Source organism: Cupressus sempervirens, chromosome 3 (assembly GCF_028749045.1).
Source record: "Cupressus sempervirens isolate cs-2001-9-10 chromosome 3, ASM2874904v1, whole genome shotgun sequence".
Lineage (NCBI taxonomy): Eukaryota > Viridiplantae > Streptophyta > Pinopsida > Cupressales > Cupressaceae > Cupressus > Cupressus sempervirens.
In genome coordinates, this window is record NC_143120.1 from 645,640,456 (window position 1) to 645,651,046 (window position 10,591).

The following is a 10,591-nucleotide window of genomic DNA, read 5'->3' on the forward strand; positions in this document are numbered from 1 at the left end:
ATCAATAAGGAAATTGTGAGTATTCTTCCCATATATTCTAATTTTGAGAAAAAATGGGGGTACCTCAACCTTATCTTTAATCATAGTGGGCAATGCCTCTGCAACATTAACTAGTTGGGATGTTTTCTTTTGAGAGGTAGTACTTATATTGTGGGAGGTCTTTGTATGATCCAAAGTCTTCATGAGTGCTTCTCATTGTTGTGGACAATTTTGCAACATGTCAAACATGGATATGTTGGCCTTTGTTTGTTTCAGGTCCTCTATGACACTATACTTTTTAGTGAACCAAGCAGGGTTTTTCAATATTGTTGGTACACTTCCTTGGTTCTAATTTTGTTGTCCTCCAAATGGTGGTTTAACTAGTGCTGAATTGTTACTCACTCTTGGATCGAGAGGAGTTGGTTGTAGTGCTGGGGGAATTCCATCTATCAGAGGTTCCTTCCTACTTCTCAAGTTGTACATATTCCAACTGTTATTGCAAAAAGCAAACATCTCTTCATGTTGAAGGTTAGGTTCTTCGCTAAATGAGAATGAGAATTCTTTGTTGACTAGTTACTCTACCTATGTACTTTGTGTAGAATCATAGGATTCTAAATAACATAGCATTAAACTAAACAGAAAGAATATTGTTGTTTACCTACGAATTTGAGTCATTTCTTGATTTCCATCATAGTATGAACCATTGCTGTTAGACATTTTTACCATCGTCATATTGATTGATATCTGTGTACTAAAAAATATTGTTGTTATTGTCTATAGGAACACTTCCATTATTTAGATGGGTATTCCATTGTCAGTTTTGTCTTTGGAAGCCATTATTGCGATTAGGAGGATTGAAGTTATTCCCTCCATTATTGTTTCCTATATTGTTGTTGTTGTTTCCACTAAAGTTCCAGTTATAATTCTAGCCATAATTGTGGTTGTAAGGACCAACATTGTTTCTTTGGAAGTTGTTATTCTATCCTTGTGACAACCTTAGATGAGTCAATTCATTATTCATTTGTGACATAGCCTTTTTCATCTAACCAAATTTAGAAATAAAGCAATTGTCTACTTCAATAGGTACTGCTACCTTTTGCTCAAAGAAGGCTGCTTTTGGAGGTTCATACCCTAGATATGTTAGAGTAGGGTCTTGTAGAGTAGGTGCCTATTATAATGGAATTGGATTCATAGGTATGAATGGGCTTGGCATCATGGGTACTCTGACAGGATATGTTGGCATTACCATGATATCTTAGGCTGGAAGCATCAATCCTCCTCCATTAGGATTGGCTTGCTTAGTAGAAGTTATTGCTTCTACAAAGACCTTTTCCAATGTATCAATATTTGCTGCAAGAAGTCTTCTTAGAAAGATAGCAGTAAGAGGGTCCATAGAATTTAAGTAAATCTAAATAGCTTCTTCAATTGGTGTTTCTAATTTATGATACACCATATGAAAGTGATGATTGAAGCATGAAACTTTTTTAGCTAGATCCATTTTGATAGATATGAATTGTTGATGTATCATAGCTGGGTTGATGAACGTTTTGAATTGTTCCAGGAACAATTTTTCAAAAGTATCCCAATCTCCAATACATCCAAGTGGCAAATTGACATATGAATTGTAGGTAACTTCCTCCAAAGAGTAAGGGAATAAATGAAGGACAACATCCTCATTGGAAATCTATTTTTGGTTGCAAATTTCTTTGAATACTTTAACATGGTCTTTGACAGTTCATGTTTCTCCATAGATGAACCTTGGGCAAAACTTCTCAGGATTCTTAGGGAGGTCATGGAGTGCACCTCTCAAGTTAATTGGTGAGTCTACAACATTTATGAAAAAGGACATTGGAAGATTTGGTGGACCCAAGGGTGGTGGGTGTGGAGGTGGAGTTGAAGAAGGTGATGAGATGTTGAAGGAAAGTAGTTGAATTTGAGGTATTCCTTTATCACTGTGAGGCTTGCAAAAATGGGTAAGCTCAAGAAACTCATGTGGATTTTGGGAAAGATCTTAATGCTCACTAAAATAGGGATTCTAGATCAAACCCTCCAGTTGGCATCAACTCTAAAAAAAGCACACCTCTACAAAAGTACACTTTCTCACAAAATAAAGTGCACCATAGAATTTAGCACGGTAGCTCACCAGTGCACCAACGCACCAATGTACCAGCTCACCAATGGAGTAAAATTTCTCAAAAAAATTAGAAATTCTTTTTAGCATGTAAAAGGTGTAGAATTTCAAAACTTTGGAAGACTTTCCTTCTATTTCAAAACTCAAAATGGTGGTCCTCCTTCTAGCACCACTTTTGTTGAGCTGTCATTATGCACGATGCTAAACAACAAGAATTCTTTCAAACTCCTCTCTTGAAAAGTCAATCTTTTCAATTAACTCCAAGGTTCTGAGTGATCTTGTGACCTACTAGAATCCATTCAATTGAAGATAAATGTTTTTGTTCATAAGGATGCCTTTGTTGGTTCATTTGATTTTGGATGAGATATAAAATTTGTTTGTTGTTTCAAAAAATAAAACACACAAAAGAACTATGTTTTTGTATTTTTTATGTTTTCCAATAAATGCAACTAATATGAATTCCTAATTTAACAAGGGGTTAGTAAAGTAAATAAAAAATCTTTTGAAGCAAATAACATGAAAGTAAAATCCTAAAGGACATAATCTACAAAAAACAACACATCTGTGAGTTAAGATTTTGAAGAAATCGGTGGGTAACCAATGAAAATTGGAGCATCGCTTCCTTGATTCCACTGATGCAATTGCCTGTGGGAAACTTAATAATCATATGATGTTTCACTCTTCATCAATCGCACAACTAGAAAAAAAGAAATAAACTTTTGGCTCAATCACAATTCCATGATCATAAATTCACAAAACAATGACACATTTAGGCAAGAATCACTATACTCCAAATGCGAGCACCAAAAGCATAATATTATTGCAAATAATGGCAGCCTTGATTAAATATTACAATCATGAATTTATAAGAAATTATCTCCTCAATTTGTGTTGAGAATGACAGATATCTTCATGCAATAATATGTTTTTAGTTTAATTAAATAAACTAATTATGTACCAAATAACAATCTAAGTAGTGCTTTGTAGGACTCCATCCATTTTATATTCATTAATTGGATGCATGATCCTTTACATGTCATAAAAAAAAATTGAGCGAACATAAGAAGAAGAGAGCTTTCACTCAAAGTAAAAGTGTCAAAAATAGAAGTTGATCCTTCATTAGGCATTTGCCAGAGTTAAACTATTGTTAGAATGTGTTTCCAATGCATGGAAAGCTCTATTTTTGGAACTAACAGTTAGCTATCAGCATACCTATGGAAAGGTATAGTAGCTCACCAACTAACTCACCAACTCACTCACACACCAGCTCACCATCTCACTAGTGCACTAGCACACCAGCTCACCTCTAAGGTCCAAAAATTGCAAAATTTTACTAAATGTCAAAATTGAAATTTTGACTTCTGGGTTTTGTTGCCCTTTATGCCAAAGCTATGTTTGGATGCTTGCCCTTGAATTTCTTAATAATATCAATGATTTTACCTACATCTAGTAAATCTAGGGTATCATATTTGTCCTTGAACTTTTGTCTGTAGTTGTCTACCTCTATTCAGGTCTTAGCAAAATCCATGAGTTTGGTATCCAACTCTAGTAGGGCTTCTTCTGTGCTAAAGGCATGCCAAATGTCATCATCACTAGAAGCTTCTTCAAACTTTTTTGAACTTCTCTACCACTACCTCTATGGGCATTAATTTCTCCCATTCATCATCCTCAAAAATATCAAGACACACATCAATATAATGTTTCTCTACCTGCAAAATTTGCTCTCAGTCTTGGTCCTTGAGCCGACAAATCTTTACATGTAATGTTTCCATTACTTTATTACTATCCACTATCTTTTCAATCCAATCATCAATTGAATCTAACTCTTCAACTATATATATATCTACAAGAATCCTGTACCTTTTCCCTTTTATGGCTTGTAATACCTATAAATTTTTACCCCATGCATGTACTTCATCCATTATACTGAAATCATGCTTCAAAATTGCTACCATTTTGTCTACATTTTCTTGCATAGCATGTAGTAGCTTTAGATTTCCTTGGATTATTAAGACACCCTTTTCCTCAAAAATTTCCCACCATTGCTAATAGGCCTTCAAAAATGGATCCAAGTGTACACTTCCCCCATCTCTTCTCTCGAGTGCAACATTTAGAGTATCCTTGGGGTGTTTGGGATCCAAGGGACCAACAATCTCAGTTAAATATCATTTTAGGACTTCATTTTTCATAAGAAGTGTTTTGAGTTTTGCCCCTTCCTGTTCCAAGCTTCTAAAAACCTCCTTCATACCCATTGTGACCATCAACTTGACTGAATCCAATGTAGGCTTCTTGAGCATGACCTCTTTGATTTGGTAGTCTTGTGGGCCTAAATCTTCTACTTCTACATCAAGAGGAGGGATAGCCACTTTTGAAAATAAATCTTAGTTTCGATCATTGTTGAGGAATGCTAAGGCTATTGCTTCCTTTGATGGGAACTTTAGTTTTCTCAAAACCTCGATCAACTCAATCATGTCCTCTTCATCAGCATTGACCTGTGGCTTCTTATTTCTTATTACTTCATTTCACAACCACCTTGGGAATCATTCCATTGAAGGCACGCCTCTTGAGGATGAAGGATTTTTCTTGGTAAACCCCTTTCCCTAATCACACCTTTTCAGGGCTCTTTCCCTATGTGAAGGCTCTCCTTCTATGGTTTTTGTCTCAGTAGAGCCCACAATTTGTATCTTAGTATCTTGGGAGGTTTGCTAAGGATACTTGACCATTCACCCCTCTTTAGACACTTCATCGGTTGCTATTTTTTGTGGCTCTTCCTCTTGCCCCTTTTGAATCTATTCTTCTTTAGTATTTGTAGGTAGAGGAGTAATAGAGCCTTTATCCACAATTGTGATTTGTAGTGGAAGTGAAGGAGAAAAATTTGAACCTTGTGGTTCTGGAGGAATTTGAGGCCAATCTTCCTATTAGGGCTCATTTGTTGGTGTATCCCTTAATTGGCCTCCCACTAATTCTATCCCTATAGGCATGAAGTCAAAATTTGACATCTTAAATATGTCAGTGCCCTATACATCTTGCTCATCAATCCATTGTTGCATTTCATCCTCATATTTAGTTATCTACAGAGCTTCTTTTGGGATTGATGTCAGTGTAATAGTGGAACTTCTTCTCCTTTCCTACTTTGTATCTTTTGCTAGCTAGGTTCTTCTTTTCAATGGCACATTATCCTCCTCAACTTCCACTTCTTCTTCCTCCACTTTAGGAATGGGTTCCAAGACAGATGGGAAAGTTACTACCCTCTTGATCACTCTTTGCCTTTTCTTGATTAGAGTCTTGGTCTTTTTTTGTTTCTTAGGGGTAGAAGGGGATGCATGTTCTATCTATTGAGGTGGAGATATACCTCTTGTGGTTCAATTTCTATCTCCATTTGGCTGGGTGTATTGGCTAGTGGCAATAGTGGGTCATCCTGAACCTATAGTGCCCCAATATCTTCTGCCCCTTGTACATTTTCTTCCTTTTTCTATGGGGGTGCCAGGATTTCACCTTCCTCTAGCTCCACTCTTTGTGGAGAACTCCTCTTTCTCTTTCCCATTCTCTTTCTCTCCTAGGGTTATAGTATCCAACTGGTTTGTCCAATTGGTATATTGTTTCAGGCCTAATGGGTGACTAAGCTACAAAGTTAGGGATAGTGACCTTCTTCCCTCTACCTTTGGTTAGGCAGGCCTGTGCATGAAAAACCATTATCTTAGGTATTGGATCAAGTTAAAATGGTTTCCTAATCCAATCCTATGTTATTTTGATGATGCACCTTACCCAATGGGTAATATCATCATTCTCCTCCCTGTCTACCTCAACATTCATTATAGGTCATTCCTCAATTTAATCTATTATAAACAAAGGATCAAGCAACTACCCTGATTCTTGTTGTAATATTTGCAAAGGAATCTTTATTTTCAAGGCCTTTTCTATGAAATACAAATTCATTCTATAATAATCCCAGATACAGACATCATAGTCTTTTGTTGCATTCATCCGATGGTCTTCAACAACTTCTTCATGTATGAACTCCTTTCCTACTAAATACTAAACTCTCCCAATATTATCAAACCATGAATCTGGAGGATTATATTCTTCTAGGGATATTGATCCCATTCACACTAAAAAGAAGGAATATATTGCTTTCATTTTACTTGAAAGGGTTCTATCATCAGAGGCTAGTTCCAACATAGTTTTCGTTGTTTCCTAACTCTGTCATACATAGTGTCAAGTTGTCGAGAAATCTCTAAAAGAAAAAGTTTGTCACTAGGATACGTAGGAAACTTCTTTGGGTTGATAGTGGCACTGGCTACCTTTAGATATCTAAATATTTTGAACTAAATGTAATACACTCCAAATGCTATTATCTGTGCCACTGCATCATTAGATAATCTCTTCACATAATATCACTCTATGAATTGGATGATGGAAAATATGAATGCACCATTCACAATTCTATATTCCTTGCTTTGTTGTGAGAGCTTCTTCCTTACCAACTGAGGGTAGATAATATATGACTAAGCATTAGGATCTTGCATGCTGCCCTACTTATATAAACCAAGATAGTCCATCGCTCTTGTGGCTAATAGATACACTAAATATAATGTCATATAGAATTTTCTTTTATCCTTCATTGCTCCTAACTACTCACATAGATTCTCACTCAATGTAGTAGCCCAGTCAAGAGGCATCTTTTCCATCTTGATAGTCTCAATAAAATGTATAATGAAGACATTTAGGTGTCTGGATGTTGACAAACCCATTACTCTACTCAAAAATATGATTGAATATCCAATATCTACCTTCATATATCCCCTTGTCATGTCTACTTTGTTGGCTATCTTTCCTAGAGGAGTCCTCTCTATAAGGTGAGAATATTGGATGATCTCAAGAGCCTCTTTTAGGTGTTCTCTATACCAGCTTTCTGCCACCTCATAAGTTAACCTAATAAATTAATCCACACATGGAAGATGGAATACCCTCTCAATGTTGTTGGGTCAGAGGTCAAAAATGATATGTCCAGTCACACTCTTCACCACCCTTTCCTTGAGGATGAAGTGCTCTACAAGCATTATGACAAGCTCCAAAGATTGTACTGATGTTAGATGTGAAGCTAAATTTACCAACCTTGATTGGATTAATGTAGAAATCATAGCGGACCTCTCAATGGGTTTTTTGCATATCTTTAGGAACTCTCCCAAATTAGTGTGTCCCAAATCTATGTCCTTAATCTCTGAGTAGTCATCTTAGAACCTTGATTTAGATGGAATGCCTTAGAATTTGAACAAAATGGGTTTTGGTGCCATTTTCTCACTTGATGAAGATGCCATTATATCTGCACAAAAGAGAAGAAAAATGTCCATTAGTTTGAGGTTAGAGAAAAATGAATTGATTAAATCCTAGTACTGACTCACACAAAACCCAAAAATCCTAATGCTAAAAGAAAACACAAAAATCCTATTGAACACCCCCCATTATCCCTTAAAGGCCTATTGGTGCACTTGGCACACCTAGTGGGCCCTCTTTGCAACTAAAATCAAGTCTGAGGTGCAAATGTTTTAAATTTCTTTAAGGGTGTGCGCTAGCGCACCAAGATAGGTGCGCTAGTGTGCACTAAATTCTAGTGCATATTTTAAAAAAAATCTTTTAAACTTGTTTTATATATTTATTTACATACTTTTTGGTCCACAGTTGTGCATTGGTGCACCCAAGAAGGTGTGCTAATGTGTAGCCAACTCCATGGAGTCCCTTTCAAGTTTTGAGGTGTGCACTAACACAATAGAGAAAGTGCACTAATATGCACCTCAAAATGTCCTTAGTGTTTTAAAGTGATGCATGGGATAGGTATATTGGTGTGCACTAGTGCACCAAGTTAGGTGCACTTGTCCACACCAATGGATTATGTTTTTAGTGCAGACAAAAAAGATAGCACCACACCTCAGTATGAGATGTGTTGGAAAGTTAGAGACATGGAAAAAGTGAAAATATAGAGAGGTTCCTTGGTAAGGAGGAGAAGATAGCAAGGTGGGGAGGAAGTGAACCCCCCTCCCTTTATATAGACTTAGGGACAGCACATCTATACAGCTGCACAAAAAATACATTTTTCCAATTTTAGATGTACTAGCACACCTTGGGAGGTGCACCTAGTGCATAGAAAATTCTTATCCTTATCTTGCTTTTTGAATTTTTTGAATTTCTAACCTTTAGGGTTTTACTGGTAGGACCTAGAAATGAACTAGGGGCTAGGGCAGATCTTAAAATAGCTCAAATTTAGAAGTCCAAAAATCCAAAATAAAGTAGGGGTTCCCCATTTCAATTAGGAAATGGGACATGTGTTGTGTAACAATAAAAATTACATGTGAGTACCTATTAGGAGACTTTGAATCCCTTTTAGGAGATTTTAACCCTATTAGGAGTTGTAGAAGATAGAAGGACCCACTATCCAAATAGCTTATGGGGCAAGACCACTGAACTCATTATCCAACTGATCTCTCAACTATCCCTTATAGAATAATTATGTGTATTGTACTTTAAACTTCTTTCCTCTATCCTATCAACTATAAAAATCACTATTAGACCTTATAGACTAGGTCACAAACCTTGGATCCAAGTATCCAACTTTGGATCACATGAGAAAACCTCAACAATGAAGTTTCCTTCACTTTTGCTCTGTACTGCTCAACTTTGCATTTCACTCTTCAATAATTCACATTCCTCCATAGATACTTCATTCATGATAAAGGAAAATTCCCTTCCTTTATACTGAATCCATAAAAAAATTCCTTGACTTGGCTATTAAACATTCTCAATTAATTATTATAGGACCACATTGAGAGCACATTACACTTAGTGATAACATTAATCTTTTTCCTTGCAACTTGAATAAATTTTTGTACATGTAACATTATTATGAGAGAGGATATCCATGTCTTCTTCACATCTATAACTTCATCTTCATAGAATAATAGCTCTGCTAAGAGATATAACAAGTTTACTAGAACATGCCTCTATAAATTCTATCTCAGAATAGTCATCATTGAAACTTGCATAACTTTTTCCAAACTTAATATATTATGCTTCTAAGGTTAGATGTGTATACTAGACACATAGTATAATCTCCCTTTAACCTTGCTTCTAAAAGTACACAACAATCTATCTATACCAACTTGATATTTTTTCTATTCTTCTATCAGATACCACAAAAAACTACTATGTCAACATCAATGACAAACATAGTCATAAATGTAACATATCATCATGATAATGTTCTAATCATGTTTCTACAATACTCCCCCATTAGAATATCATCAGCATTCATGCTTTCAACAAGGACATGATCCTTGGAAAAAGTAAGACTCATGCCCTACTGGAACCTCCCAAGGTGATTAGTAGTAAAGAGAGAGTTGAGATTGTTATTCAGATAGTTTGGTGGACAGTGTGTCTACTAATCTAAAACTATGCCTAATTGGCAAGTTTGTTGCCTTTCGCCCATTGATTGAGATGACTAGGAAGTGAGTAAGTTAGAAGTGGAAATTAAAGTAGAGTCTAATTGTTTCAACAATGTCAGGTGGTCTCTTCTACTTAAAATTTATGGTGATGGAAGACATGACAATGGTGTTGGTGGGGTCTTGGTTCTATGGGAAACATATCCTAACAATGGAAAAATGGCACCTCACTCTGGACCTAGTGAAAGAGTTGAACATAATGGCCCCAGTCTAGGTTAGGCTCCTATAACTTCCCTTAGAGTTTTGGGATGAAAGGATTCTCAGTTCTATTGGAAGCTCATTTGGACACTTTGTTGTAGTAGACACAGTTAGCCTTTAGAAATCTTGTTTGGTGTTTGTAAGGTTTAGTGTGAATGTTGTGATTGGAGCTAGGTTAGCTGAATCCATTGTTCTTAGCTCTAAGTGGGGTAAGAAGGTAAAACCCATTGTCTATGAGAATTTAGGGATTTTTTTCCAAAACTGAGCCTCTTTTGGACATTTGTGTGTGGACTACAAAAGGAACAATACATTTGGAAGGAAGGAGAAGCTAGTTGAGGACAAGGAAGCCCAAGTTATCTCTAAAGACAAGGGGGAAGGAAGAGTTGGGAGAGAAGGTGACTGTGGAATATTTTCCTAGGGAAAGGCTTGAGGTGGTGGTTGAAGTTCCCTCGGATGGGGATAAGAATGATCTAGTGGTGGCTATTGGGGACACTATTAAGCTAGGTGGGTCCACCAGTGTGATGGAGGAAGGAGAGATAGTGGATAGTGAAGATGGGGACCCTCTCCCTTTTTTGCAAGGCGTCGAGGATCTTCTTAGAACCCCAATGAGAAATATGGTCCTTGAGAACGTGTGTTGAGGTTCAAAGGATAAAGGTAAAGAGATTGTGGAGGACAAAGGGAAAGGGTTAGAAATGGTGGAGGTTGTTAGAATGCTTAGTTGGAGTGATGATGTTCCCCCTACCTCTAAGAGGATAGATAACACCATTATGCCCTTGCCTCTCCTAGAGAA